At 45.9% G+C, this 13,837-nt stretch overlaps 1 long non-coding RNA gene across 3 annotated transcripts; it reads left to right on the forward strand.

Annotated features, from left to right (window-relative positions):
• The first annotated feature begins 229 nt into the window (after nt 1-229).
• Nucleotides 230-13,252, forward strand: LOC126951476 (uncharacterized). Of its 3 annotated transcripts, none has more exons than XR_007724486.1 (5): nt 230-339; nt 2,895-3,332; nt 3,754-3,854; nt 4,680-4,839; nt 11,936-13,252. It is a non-coding gene; the product is annotated as an uncharacterized LOC126951476 (long non-coding RNA). The 3 variants fall into 3 exon arrangements; XR_007724487.1 differs by having other exon boundaries at nt 4,680-4,835; XR_007724488.1 differs by lacking the exon at nt 3,754-3,854.
• The last annotated feature ends 585 nt before the right edge of the window (nt 13,253-13,837 follow it).

A 13,837-nucleotide genomic window follows, 5' to 3' on the forward strand; every position in this document is an offset into this window, starting at 1 on the left:
GCCGCCGCCTCCGCCTCCGCCTCCTCCCCCGGCCACTTTTCCTGCTCCTCCTCCCGCCGCCACCGCCCGGACCGCTCGGCGGCCGCCAGCGCGGGAGGAGCCGGGGCCTGGGCGCAGGGCGTGGCGCGGGGGCGCGGGCCGGGCGGCCTGGGGGCCAGACGCTCCCGGAGGCTTTTGCCCCGGGCTACTGAGCGGGGCCCCTCTTCTTCCTCCTCCTCCTCCTCCTCCTCCTTCTCCTCCTCCTTCTCTCCTCGGGACTCGGGCGCGGGACCACGACCGCCGCGGCTCAGGCGGCTTCGCCGGTGAAAGACAAATTGGACCTGTCCCGAAAGACAATTTGTAAGCGAACTATTTGAAACGCACAAAATAGTAACTGCGCAGTCCAGATCCTTTATCCTGGGCGCAGCAGGACGGGACGGAAGAGCTGGGGCTGCCCCGGACTCTGTCGTGGGCTGAAGGGAACCGGCCTGAGAAAAGGAAACCTGGATTTGCTCACTGCCAGCCAGGTCTGGGGCCTCACCTCTCTGAGCCTCAGTTTGCCCCATCTGCGTATAAGTATCCGAGTGCGGGTGGAGTGAGAGGCCCTTCATTTTTTCTTAATGCTGCCGAGCCTGGTGTCCTTATCTTTACGATGGGCTAGTAACGCCCGCCTGAGGGTTGGTGTCCTGGGGATTAAATGAGGTCATACTGGGAACATAAAGTGACTGCGAAAAATACTCCCCTCGCCCCCAATTGACGGAAGCCATTGTCATTAGTGTGATTCTTAATATCTCTACCGAGTCAAAACTATAATACACATAGCATAACGATAATTATGTCTTTTCCTGGGTCTTGGTGTTCGAAACGCAGCTACAACGATATCTTGCCTTCATAGAGCATGCAATTTGTTCAAAACCTTCATGAATCCTTGCATGTAACCCCCACTGTGGCCCTCTAGGTCGTCACTGTTAGAGTCCCACTGTATGGACTGGGAAACTGAATCTTGGAGAGGTTAAGTAACTTGCTGAAGGTCAAGTAGCTGGTAAGTGCAGAGCAAGGATTGGAAGCCATGTGCAGTATTGTGCCAAAGCCCCTTGTAGGTCCCTTTTTATAGCTCCTGCTTCTAGCAGGAGTTACTCCATCTTAGACAGATGTTACTCATGGAAAGGTCATCCTTCCCTGTAACTGAAACAGACTTCCCTAAAATTTTTGCCTATTGGTCCAAGCTCAGAAACACATAAGATGAAAATCAAGAGAGGATGATGTCAAAGGATTTTAGATTCCTAGAAGAAAGGAGCACAGAGGACTCCTGTTGCAGACAAAGGACTCAAAAGAAAATTAAAGAAGAGGAAACTCGGTTTGAGCCAACTTCTCACAAACGCATCAGCTTTGAACCTTCTAGCTTTTGCTGAAGGTCCAATCAGCAATCCATGCCTACACCAGTCAGATAGCCTGATAGGCAAGGAGGTTTTAATAGAGGTTTCAAAAGTTCCTTGATACATGGACATAATGTTATTTCAGAATCACTTATGGGTAAATTCCATACACCATGGCCCCTTTACCCCTAAATACACTGATGTGTCTTTCCTAAGAATAGAGATACTATTGTACATAACCACAATAGTCACCAAATTCGTAAATTTATATTGATAAACTACTTGTATCCAATCTGGGTCCATATTCCGGTTTAGCCAGTTGATCCAACGATGTCTTCCATAGTATTTCTTTCTCTTTGTTGTAAGATCTGCTATTGAGGTCTAGAGTCAGGTATTGCATTTAGTTGTCTCAAAATGTATGGGTTTTCAGACATTACTATTCACAGAGAAGTGATCAAGATAAATGTCCTCAAGTGTTTTCCTGCTGGCATAGGTCTCTAGAATTCCTAGGACATGCCCTCATTCCCTACATTTCCTGGCTCTCTGTAGACATCAGTGGGCAGAACCCATTCGGGGCCACTTTCTGATGCAAGTTCATGAACTTGTCACTCTTGTGGCTGCAGAAGCTGCAGCTGTCCTCTGTGCAGTGATCCTGGATGAGCCAATCCTGTATACAGATTGTATCTTATAGCTTTCCCTTCCCCCAAACTCCAAATGCCCCTGCCCACACACTATGCTTTCTCTCAACAGAGTGGCAGCCACAGTGGAATCTAGCCATGCAGCCTATATGTTATCCTGGAGAGCCCAGCCTACTGGGCAAGGCAGGGAGGCTTGTAGTTCAAGCACTTCCCCAAGGGGAAACATATAAGCTAGAATTAGGTGTCAGGACACAGGATTCCGTGATAGTGAGAAATTCAATTATCTAAACATGAGCTAGAAGGCTCCTTCAGCTGAAAGGAGAGAATCTGATAGACTCTAATTTTTAATTAGTAATGAATTGATTAACATCTGTCTTCCCCTGTTGACTGTAAGCATGGTGACTGTGGCAACTGTGTGCCCCTTCACTAGTGTCCTTCCAGCAGGGGGAGTGCCTGGGACAGAGAGGGCACTAAGTGAATTGTCATTACTGGGGAATAGTGTCCTGTGAATTAATTTCTCAGGAGCCTCTGAGACCTGGGCACTGCCTCAAACATTGCCAGTAACCTTGGCAAAGGGAAAGTAGGGTGAATGGCACCCTGACAGCTAACTGCTTTGAGCAGCAATGGCCCTCGCCTCTGCTCTCATGAGCCACTGCTAGTCTCACAGCCCAGCCACCATCCCATGTGGCCCATGCAGACATGCGAGCACGTGTCTGGAAGCAGCCGCCTGCCCACCCCTGCAATGGGCAGGGGGTAGCGTATAGTAATAATATAATCATAGCGCCTGCCCCAGAATACCTGAGGAGCCTGCTTGTGCTATAGATCCCTGGGCCCACCCAAGCCCTGGAGAGTTCACACCTCCAGGGTTGATCTGCATTTCTTTCTTTTTTTTTTTTTTGAGGTGGAATCTCGCTCTGTCGCCCAGCCTGGAGTGCAGTGGCTCGATCTCAGCTCACTGCAAGCTCCGCCTCCCAGGTTCACGTCATTCTCCTGCCTCAGCCTCCTGAGTAGCTGGGACTACAGGTGCCCGCCATCACGCCCAGCTAATTGTTTTGTATTGTTTTAGTAGAGACTGGGTTTCACCATGTTAGCCAGGATGGTCCCAATCTCCTGACCTCATGATCCACCTGCCTCTGCCTCCCAAAGTCCTGGGATTACAGGCGTGAGCCGCTGTGCTAGTCCCATTTTTAATAGACTCCTGCACGATCTACATGCACACCAGTATTCCAAACCTAAACGAGAGGGACAGGCCACCCTGGAGTCGAGGTGGGGATCCTGACGGCATTCAAGGAAGGCTTCCCAGTGGTTGCCCCCATGGAACCCTGGAACATCGAAGATGGTAAGTTAGGCAAAGAGAACTAAAGAAAAGGCCTTTGGGATTGAGAGACAGGCGTGTTTCTCAGACCAAACCCGTGGTCTGACTCCCTCAGGGCGCAGTACCAAGTAGTTGCATTTAGTCACAGAATGTTGCTGCTGGGTCTAGGGTTAGAGTTTTGACAAGACACCAAGCTGGAGGGGTAAGAAGGGACTTATTTGTCAGATTTATATTTAACCGTTTATACGTATTTGTCAAGCATAGGCTTATTCATATATAGTGATGAGAGCTCCAGATCTGTCTGTTATGGGGCCTACCAGCACAGTGCCCCCCAGCTAGCTCTGCTCTGTCTAGAGGTTCCCGACAACCCTGGTTTTCCTTGATTCCTAAGTACCAATTAAATTGGTCAAGGATGACACTTGGCCCAAAGATTCCCATTCTGTAGGTAGGTTGGCCAGTGGGCGGAAGGATGACCCAACCAATCAGAAGCCTACACCTGGGATTCTGAACCTGAGGTACTGGTGGGATCTGCACAATGGAGACCAGGTGAGGAACAGCTAGTTGGGATCAGCATAAGGATGGTGTGAAGTACAAAGACCCAAATAGATGCCCTCGTGCCTCCTGTCTGTCTGGACCCAGGCTGGTACAGCTATTGTTTTGAACGTCCATAAAATTCCATTTTCCGTTGTTTTGTTTTGTTTTGTTTTGTTTTGTTTTTGGTGGGGGGTTGAGGGCTGTAGGGACAGAGTCTGGCACTGTCGCCTAGGCTAGAGTGCAGTGGCGCAATCTCCGCTCACTGCAACCTCCACCTCCCAGGTTCAAGCAATTCTCATGTCTCAGCCTCCCGAGTAGCTGGGATTACAGGCATGCGCCACTATGCCCAGCTAATTTTTTATATTTGTAGTACAGACAGGGTTTCACCATGTTGGCCAGGCTGGTCTTGAACTCCTAACCTCAGGTAATCCACCTGCCTCAGCCTCCCAGAGTGCTGGGATTACAAGTGTGAGTCGCCGCACCTGGCCCCATTTTCCTTATATTGTCTTAATATCAACTCTTCTTTTCTGAAGTTGCTTGGATCAAAATGTCTTTATAACCAGAGCAGAGGCTCACAGAAGGGTGTTTGTTCAGGCTGGTTACTTAGGTATAATTTGCTGACCAGAAAATTTATCCTTTTTTAATGTGCATTTTGTGGAGTTTGGAAAGGTATATAGTTGTGGAACCAGTAAAGACATTAATACAAAGAGTTTTGACCCCAAAAAGTTTTCTCATGCTCCTTGTCAGTCCCCCTCCCTACTCCAGGCAACTGATCCTCTCCCATTTCTTAGGTTTTGCTTTTCTTTTATCTTTTTTTTTTTTTTTTTTTTTTTGTAGAGGTGGGGATCTCCCTGTGTTACCCAGGCTATTCTTGAACTCTCGGCCTCAAAGCAATCCTCCCTGCTCAGCCTCCCAAAGTACTGGGATTCCAGGTGTGAGTCACCACGCCCAGCCGTGTTGCTCTCAAGATTGTCATCTGAATGGAATCACACAGTAGGTAACTTGGCATAATACCCTTGTGAATCATCCATGTTTAGTGACTAGATAGCATGATACTTTAATTGGGGTAGGTGTACATCCACTTGTTCAGCCATTCTCTGGCTGGCGAAAATTTAGACTAAAACTGCAGATGCAGTTTTGGGCAATTATGAATAAAACTGCTATGAGTATTTGGGTAAAAGTTTTTCTGGAAATGTAAGTTTTCATTTCTCTTGGGTAAATAAAGAGAGACTGCTGGGTCATATCTCGGTATATGTTTACCAGGAACTGCCAAACTATTTTCAAAGTGAGTATAGTATTTGTGTCTGCACCAAAAATGTATAAGTGTTCCAATTGCTCTACATCTTGCCCCACACTTGCTGTTGTTGGTCTTTTTCATTTCTGCCCCATATTGTGGGGCAGCTTCTAATATTGTGTGGTATCTCATTCTGATTTTAATTTGCATTTCCTTCATGGCTAATAATGTTGAGCACTTCTTCATGTGCTTATTTGCTGTGCATATACAGTGTTTTGTAAAGTGTCTATTCAAATAATGTGCCCATCTTTTTTTTTTTTTCTTATCATTGAGTTCTGAGAGTTATGTATATGTTCTGAATACCAATCCTTTAGTAGAGATATGTTTTGCAAGTATTTTCTCCCATTCTTTTCATTTTTTATATGGTGCCTTTCAAACAGCAGAAGTTTTTTGTTTTGTGAGTTAAATTATCAATTTGTCCTTTCCTGGATTGTTTTTTGTGTCCTGTCTAAGAAATTCTTGCCTAGACCAACTGCAGTGACTTTCTTTTATGTTTTCTTCCAGAAGTTGTATAGTTTTGGCTCTTAGAGATATAATTCAATTGTAATTCATTTTTGTAGACCATGTGAAACAAGGGTGAAGGTTCTTTTTTGTGGCATATGGATGTCTGCTTGTCCCACTGGGTGATTTGAAGTCATTAGGTGATCCCAGTTTTGATTTAGAAGCTCCATCCAGCTACAGTGGAGCCAACAGACCATTTAGGAGACTGGTAGGTGAGGATGATGTTGGGCTGTGACAGAGGGGATGGACAATAATGAACAGATTGGGGTGAGTATAGGACATATATACCACAGCAAGTCTCTGCCCTTCTGGTGACCCTGGGCTTAGATGAGACTGTGGCAGTGAGCATAGTGCCTGGCACAGAGGGAGGGAGGCACAGCGCAGGGAGAGCACATGGCCAAGTTGCTGCTGGAAGATCCCATCATGTAGCAAGCTCAGCGCCCTCCCCCGGGGAACTCTTTCTGAGATGTCTCCATCTTAGTTGAAACAACACTGCACCCATTAGGATGCTTTGGGCTGCAGGGAACAGAGCAGAGCTTACCAGCCTTGTCCAGGACTTCTGTCCACATCATTCTCAGGGCCGTGGCTTTTCCTAATGCTTGCCCCGGTAGTGTCAAGATCACAATGCAGATGCAGTTCCAGGCATCAGTTCCCCTGATAACTGTGTCCAGGGGCACAAAGGGGACATTCTCCTCCCTTGCCTCATGCCAGAATCCACTAGGAGATTTCTTGTCACATTTCGGGATCTAGAACATGGTCTCAGGCCAGTGCCCCAGCAGGAAGGAAGGTGAAAATGTGAGCATCACGCATCTTTAACTTCCATATTGTGGGGGCAGCTTCTACCAGCAAGAAAGAAGGATCCGGGATGGGGGTGGCTGGTAAATGGACCACCAAAAGGACATGGCCAATAGCAGATGGCCTTTTTGGCAATGAAGAGCTGAGAGCCTCTCTAGTTTAGAAGGAGCTTCCTAAATAAATGCAACGTGGGAATTAGGATCCTAGGAATGACGTGCAATTCTAAATCCCTAGGCATCCAAACCTAGTTATATCTCTAAAACATGAGCTCCTTTCCAGCCACTTTAAAAAAAAAAAAAAAAAAAAGTTATTTCAGCATCTTAACCCCATTAGAAGTTAATTAACCATGAGTGTAGCACAAACTTTACTTAATAAAATATATCTCCATCCCAATACACTTCATGATTTTAATAACCAAAGTTCCAGAGCTAGTAGGAGAGTCCAAAATAAGAACAAAAATTTTTAATTGGTAAAAATTATTTAGAGCTACTGGGGATTTAGTATTAGCATAACCTGCACGGTGTGCGAGGGCAAGTGAATGTATGTTTTTGAGACAGCACCTTACAGTTAATGTGTAAGATGTTAAAGCCAGAAGCTGCTTCAGTTAGTCAGCATACATTCTTTAAGAGGATTAATCTGCCTGCATGAGGTATGAGACTACACAGAAAATAGAACAGCTAATCCTGGAGATGAACCTGATAAAGAGATCCCACAATTGGTACTTACAGCAGTGAGGAACCCTATCCAGGTGGAGGGCGATCACGCGAGTGTTTGCATTCACTTTGGGCTTGTACTTCTGTTAGCCAAGTCTGGATGTTCATTTGCACAGGGGAGAACTATATTTTACAATAATTTGCAGAGAGTCCTTCTCATTCATTTATATGTAAATGTAGCCCAGGGTCATTTTTTAGGACTCATCAGATTTAAAGATCGAGTGACTGTATGTGACAGATTTTTCCAGGAGAAACTCAGTATTTTTTCTTCTCCTTCCCTTAGTTATTATCTTCTCCTCTTTCTTCTCCTCCCTCTTCATTCTCAAAACAAGCACCATCTCTAAGTGCCTACTTCAGCATAAACAGGTGATATATGTTTATGTGTACCTTACATTAGATACTGTACCAGGCACTTTATATACATATTTCAGTTAATCCTCATAATAAATTTGAGGCAAATATTGTTTTCTTAGTTTTATAGTCGAGGAAGCAGACTCAGGGAAGCTACATGGCTTCTCAAGGTCACTTAACAAATCAAAGGCAGGGCTGGCATTTGAAGCCCCCTTTGTCTGACTCCCAGTCCCTTCTACCTTCTTCCCACTATTCCTGGCTGTCTCTACTGTCATTTCTTGTCATTTGATTATTTTTCATGTAACCAGTTATTTAAACGTATGACCTAATGGGATGTCTTTTGTGCAAAAGTCTGCAATTAGATTTCAGTATCATAAAGTTCTTCCTCTTTAGGAAAGGTGTTCTTGTTTATTTTTGCATCCTAAAATGTGATCTCATTTCTATTTAAGCGTGTGTCCCTGAATCCAAGGTGGAGGAAGGGGAGGGTCATGGGAGGAAGATATTAAAGTCTTTTATTTATTCAAGTTAGGGATTTTAACCTCACACCTACCCACCCCTCCTTACCCTCCTACTGTTAGGGAGTTTGACTGACTTGGCTCTGATGCTAGCCTGGGAATTCTGACCTCCTGGAGACCAGAGACACAGGATGGGTATGGCACCATGACAGATGGCTGCAGAAATGGGTGGTGTGAAGAGCCAACCCTAGAGTGGGTGGAGCTGGGTCAGTGACGATGCAGTCAGGCAAAATATCCAAAAAGTGCAAAAGAGGTAGATGTCCTACAGGTGAGTGACCCTCATGGTGATGAGACACCTGGTGGACAGAAGGAGCTAGCAAGGTCTGCTCATAGATGGAAGTCCAATGGCAGATACTCAGTCCCTGGGAAAGAACAAGATAGGGCTTCCATCCAGCAGGAAGTGAGTTAGGAGATCAAGACTATTGACAGTAAAAGGTGGCACCCCACTGCTAGAACTAGGAAACAAGTCTGTAGAGGACCTGAGTCCCCAATCACCCCTGTGACACTCCTTCAGTATTCCTTCAGGAGAGGAATGCCAGTGTCTACAGGGAGTCTTTGAAGGTGGAGAGGAGGAATAAGGGGGAAGGAAGTAATGCAACTCAGAAAGCCTGTACTAGGCCAGGTGTGGTGGCTCACGCCTGTAATCCCAGCATTTGAGGAGGCTGAGGTGGGTGGATCATTTGAGATCAGGAGTTCAAGATCAGCCAGGCCAACATGACGAAATCCTGTCTCTGCTAAAAATACAAAAATTAGCTGGGCACGGTGGCAGGCGCCTGTAATCCCAGCTACGCGGGAGGCTGAGACACAAGAATTGCTTGAACCCAGGAGGCAGAGGCTGCAGTGAGCCGAGATAGCACCACTGCACTCCAGCCTGGGCAACAGAGTGAGAGTCCATCTCGAAAAGAAAAGAGAAGGGGAGGGGAGGGGAGGGCAGGGGAGGGGAGGGGAGGGGAGGGGAGCCTGTCCTAAAGACCATCAGTGATAACTCATTCAGTTAACAGACACCGATTAAATGCCGACTACCTGCAGCGTTGCAGGTGGGTGCAGAGCAGTCCAGAGGCAGTCAAGATGTTGGCATTGACGACCTTACAAACGTTTCTGCAACAGGACACTGAGAGGCTGAGACAGACTCTTTGGGGGGCTATACGATGATGAAGGCAGATGTATTCCAGAAAGAGTCTTCCCAGGGAGGGATGCGCAGACTTTCCAAACTGCCCAGGGGCCCTAAGTGTCTGAGTCATCAAGAGTCCAGGGTCCCAGCTGGGGCTCTGAGAGACTGGTCGGTGAGGACAGCAGTTAGCAGCTGCTCTGTCTCTCAGAGCCTCCATGTCTGCATGTCTCAAAAACTCCATGAGGACTCTTTGTATAGAGGCCATCACCCGTGGAGGAAGTTCGTCACAATGCCCTAGTAGAGCATTCGGTTGGGGGCTCCACATTCATTCAGTTCTAGTTAAGAACATATGTTTTGGAACCAGGAATTTGACCTGGGTTCAAATTCTAACTTTGCTTCTTGTTAGTTGTGGCACTGTGGATAAATTACACAGACTCTGTAACTCAACTTCCTCAGCTATAGTCAGGATGATAATTCTTACCTAACAGTGTTGTTTTAGTGGATTTTTATATCTTACTTTTGTCCGTAATGAGTTAAAATTTAATGCAACATAATAAACCACCCCAAATAGAGTGGCATAAAACAAACACCATTTTATTTTGTTTGCACAACTGTGAGTCAGTGAGTCAGGCATGGCACAGTGAGAACAGCCAGCTTGCCTCATCTCTACCATGCCTGGCAATCAGAGTCATCTGTCCCCGTGTCCCAGAGATATAGTGGTTGGCTTAGGAATGGGCCTGGGAATCAACTCAGGCCAAAGAAGAGTGAGGAGGAGGAAGTTTACTGGGGGTGTCTAGAAAAGGAGTTTCCTTTCCTTTCTTACGTGGGACACGAGCTATGAATGAGAAAGCGTGGAACCTCAGGTGCACTGGCCGCCTCCCTGGCTCTAAGGAGAGTCCACTGAGGAGGAAGCTGACCCTGTGAGCTTCAACATAGGGGAACAGAGGACACATGGGCATCTGAGGTCATCACAGACCATCCCACCCTGGACTTCACATTCTGAGAGTCAATAAACATCGTTCCTGTTTTTTGTTTTTTGTTTTTTTGAGACAGGGTCTTGCTGTGTTGCCCAGGCTGTTCTTGAACTCCTAGTATCAAGCAATCTTCCCACCTCAGCCCCCTGAGTAACTGAGACTACAGATACATGCCCTGACACCTGTCTCATGGACTATTGCTTTTACTTGCGGCTTAAAGCATCGTGACTAATATAATTGTTCACTATGATACCATGTGGTAACCACCCTATAAAGAGGAGCAGTGTCATGGAGTCGCCTTTCTGCACAGAAGCCTCCGTTCCTTTTGCTATCACAGCACCAGGTATACCAATGTTCATGAATAAGGCAGGGCTGCTTGGTTATTTAACCTAGGGGAAGTGTCCCTGGCCAGGGAAGGCACATCAGGAAGCCACAAACTCTGAGTGGGGGCTGGAAAAGGGTGCAAATCCTCCACTGAGACTGTGGACCATTCACCCTACCCTATAGTTCCCACCAGAGACTCTGGCCTGAAACAGCATGGGTGTTTTGGAAGGTGCACTTACCATTCAGCTCTGCTCTATTTGTGTTGTTTTAGAAAAAAACCTCTATATCTACACAGTAACACTTTGCTTTCCAAAGCATTTTAGGGAACAGGGTTATCCTAATTCATTCCTAGCATCTTAATGAATTGTTTAAGGTCTTAAGAAGAACTCTCCAACACTTGATGCCAAAATGACCCCACAGCCCCCAAAAGAGACACTACTCAGGGACTCCCCCGCAACCCCAGAGTCAGAGCTATCACTGAATGCTCAAGTTAGGGTCTTTTGGGAATATGTCATGAAGCACAGTCATTCTTCCAGAAGGGCTACTGAGAAATCCTATCACAGTAGAGAGGACAGATTTAGGAGTCAATACAGCCACACCCCTTACTTGCCATGGGTCATAGACTGGCTACCCAATGACTCCAAGCTTCAGTATTCTCGGGTATCTTGCAGGGACCATCTACTGTGGGCAAAATCAACTAGACCATGGGTCTGAAGTGCCTAGCAAGATAGCGGCTCATGGTAAGACTCAGTCAGTGGGGGTTATACTTCCTCCCTCACCTGGAGGAACTTAGTAGTATCTGGAGTAGGTTCAGTTCCTGCTCAACCACTGGTGAGACCCCCATTCTGCCTCCTTTCCTCATCTGTAAGATGGGGAAATAACAGCACATACTCCGTAGGGTGGCTTCTTAGGATTAAATTTGTATGTATGTAATGGAATGATCTGTGGTGCCACCAGCAATGAACTCTGGGGACCATCCCTCCAGGTGAGCCCAAATATATGCTTGGGATCCTCCTGACTCCCAGGCCTATGGTTCTTCAGGCTCATCCTGCCAGGAGAATGGCCTGATCGGGGATGGCCTTCAGTTACTTTCTTCTTTGGGAAAGAAGAGACTCAGAATGACAGCCCGGTCAGTCGGATGGCAGTGTCCAAGGAATGAACCACCTAGGTAGGTACTCTGCGCATGGGACAAGACGTCCTGTGCCTGTTCCCACCCTGATATGTTGACAGGACCTTTGAAGGGCTGGGCAGGGCTGCCTGCAAGGTGAGTTGTGAGCTGGGCACCCTAATCTCACCTGACAGGGACTCACCACACATACCCTCTGGGCCACCATTCAGCCCTCATGGCATCACCCAGCTAGAGCCAAATGGAGGAACTCGACTTTGGTGGATATACACCAAAGAAAGAGAAAGAGGAAGCAAGGCTGCCTGGCACTGAGCATCTCATTTTATAGCCATCTGTGAAAGAAGAGCTATCATTTAATTTAAATTTCCCTTATATTCACAACTTTACAGGAAGAGTTAAAAATACAATCCTAAACCGAAAGAACAAAACTGGAGGCATCACGCTACCTGACTTCAAACTATACTACAAGGCTACAGTATCCAAAACAGCATGGTACTGGTACCAAAACAGACATGCAGACCAATGGAATAGAACAGAGCTCTCAGAAATAATACCACACATCTACAGTCATCTGATCTTTGACAAACCTGACAAAAACAAGAAATGGGGAAAGGATTCCCTATTTAATAAATGGTGCTAGGAAAATTGGCTAGCCATTAAGTAGAAAGCTGAAACTGGATCCTTTCCTTACTCCTTATACGAAAATTAATTCAAGATGGATTAGAGACTTAAATGTTAGACCTAAAACCATAAAAACCCTAGAAGAAAACCTAGGTAATACCATTCAAGACATAGGCATGGGCAAGGACTTCATGTATAAAACACCAAAAGCAACAGCAACAAAAGCCAAAATACACAAATGGGATCTAATTAAAGAGCTTCTGCACAGCAAAAGAAACTACCATCATAGTGAACAGGCAACCTAAAGAATGGGAGAAAATTTTTGCAATCTACTCATCTGACAAAGGGCTAATATCCAGAACCTCCAAAGAATTCAAACAAATTTACAAGAAAAAACAACCCCATCAAAAAGTGGGCAGAGGATATGAACAGACAGTTCTCAAAAGAAGACATTCATACAGCCAACAGACACATGAAAAAATGCTTATCATCACTCGCCATCAGAGAAATGCAAATCAAAACCACAATGAGATACCATCTCATGCCAGTTAGAATGGCAGTCATTAAAAAGTCAGGAAACAACAGGTGCTGAAGAGAATGTGGAGAAATAGGAACACTTTTACACTGTTGGTGGGACTGTAAACTAGTTCAACCATTGTGGGAAACGGTGTGGCAATTCCTCAAGGATATAGAACTAGAAATACCATTTGACTCAGCCATCCCATTACTGGGTATATACCCGAAGGATTATAAATCATGCTGCTATAAAGACACGTGCACACGTATGTTTATTGCAGCACTATTCACAATAGCAGAGACTTGGAATCAACCCAAATGTCCATCAGTGACAGACAGACTGGATTAAGAAAATGTGGCACATATACACCATGGAATACTATGCAGCCATAAAAAAGGATGAGTTCATGTCCTTTGTAGGGACATGGATGCAGCTGGAAACCATCATTCTCAGCAGACTGTCGCAAGAACAGAAAACCAAACACCGCATGTTCTCACTCATAGGTGGGAACTGAACAATGAGATCACTTGGACACAGGAAGGAGAACATCACACACCGGGGCCTATTGTGGGGAGGGGGGAAGGGGGAGGGATAGCATTAGGAGATATACCTAATGTAAATGACGAGTTAATGGGTACAGCACACCAACATGGCACATGTATACATATGTAACAAACCTGCATGTTGTGCACATGTACCCTGGAACTTAAAGTATAATAATAATAATAAATACATGAAATTTCAACTGTTTGGATGACCTTTTGCCACTTCCCAATAGATATGATGTACATGTTTCCATCTCAACAGCCAGAAATGAGTTTCGCATTCTGTTTTGATTTCAGCTGCCTCCAGGCACCCCTTTCTATGAATCGACACCCTCCAAGTGCATGTCTGTGGGGCACTTGGCCCCTTTCCAGTTTTTGGCTGCTATGAATAGCACCGCAAGAAACACCCTTGGACAAGCCACTTTTTTTTTTCAAATCCTTTACATATCTCACTAGAACATTGCTGTTTCCTTTTCTTCTTTTATTAGAGTTGAGGAAGAAAGGACTTATTCCAGCTACCTGAACAGAAAGGGCTCATTAAGAGGAATTTTTCTGGGGGGACAGGCAGCAGCTGTTCTAGGGGGGTCGCTGTTGTTGGTGGGTGCAGA

This window comes from Macaca thibetana, chromosome 3 (assembly GCF_024542745.1).
Source record: "Macaca thibetana thibetana isolate TM-01 chromosome 3, ASM2454274v1, whole genome shotgun sequence".
Classification (NCBI taxonomy): Eukaryota; Metazoa; Chordata; class Mammalia; order Primates; family Cercopithecidae; genus Macaca; species Macaca thibetana.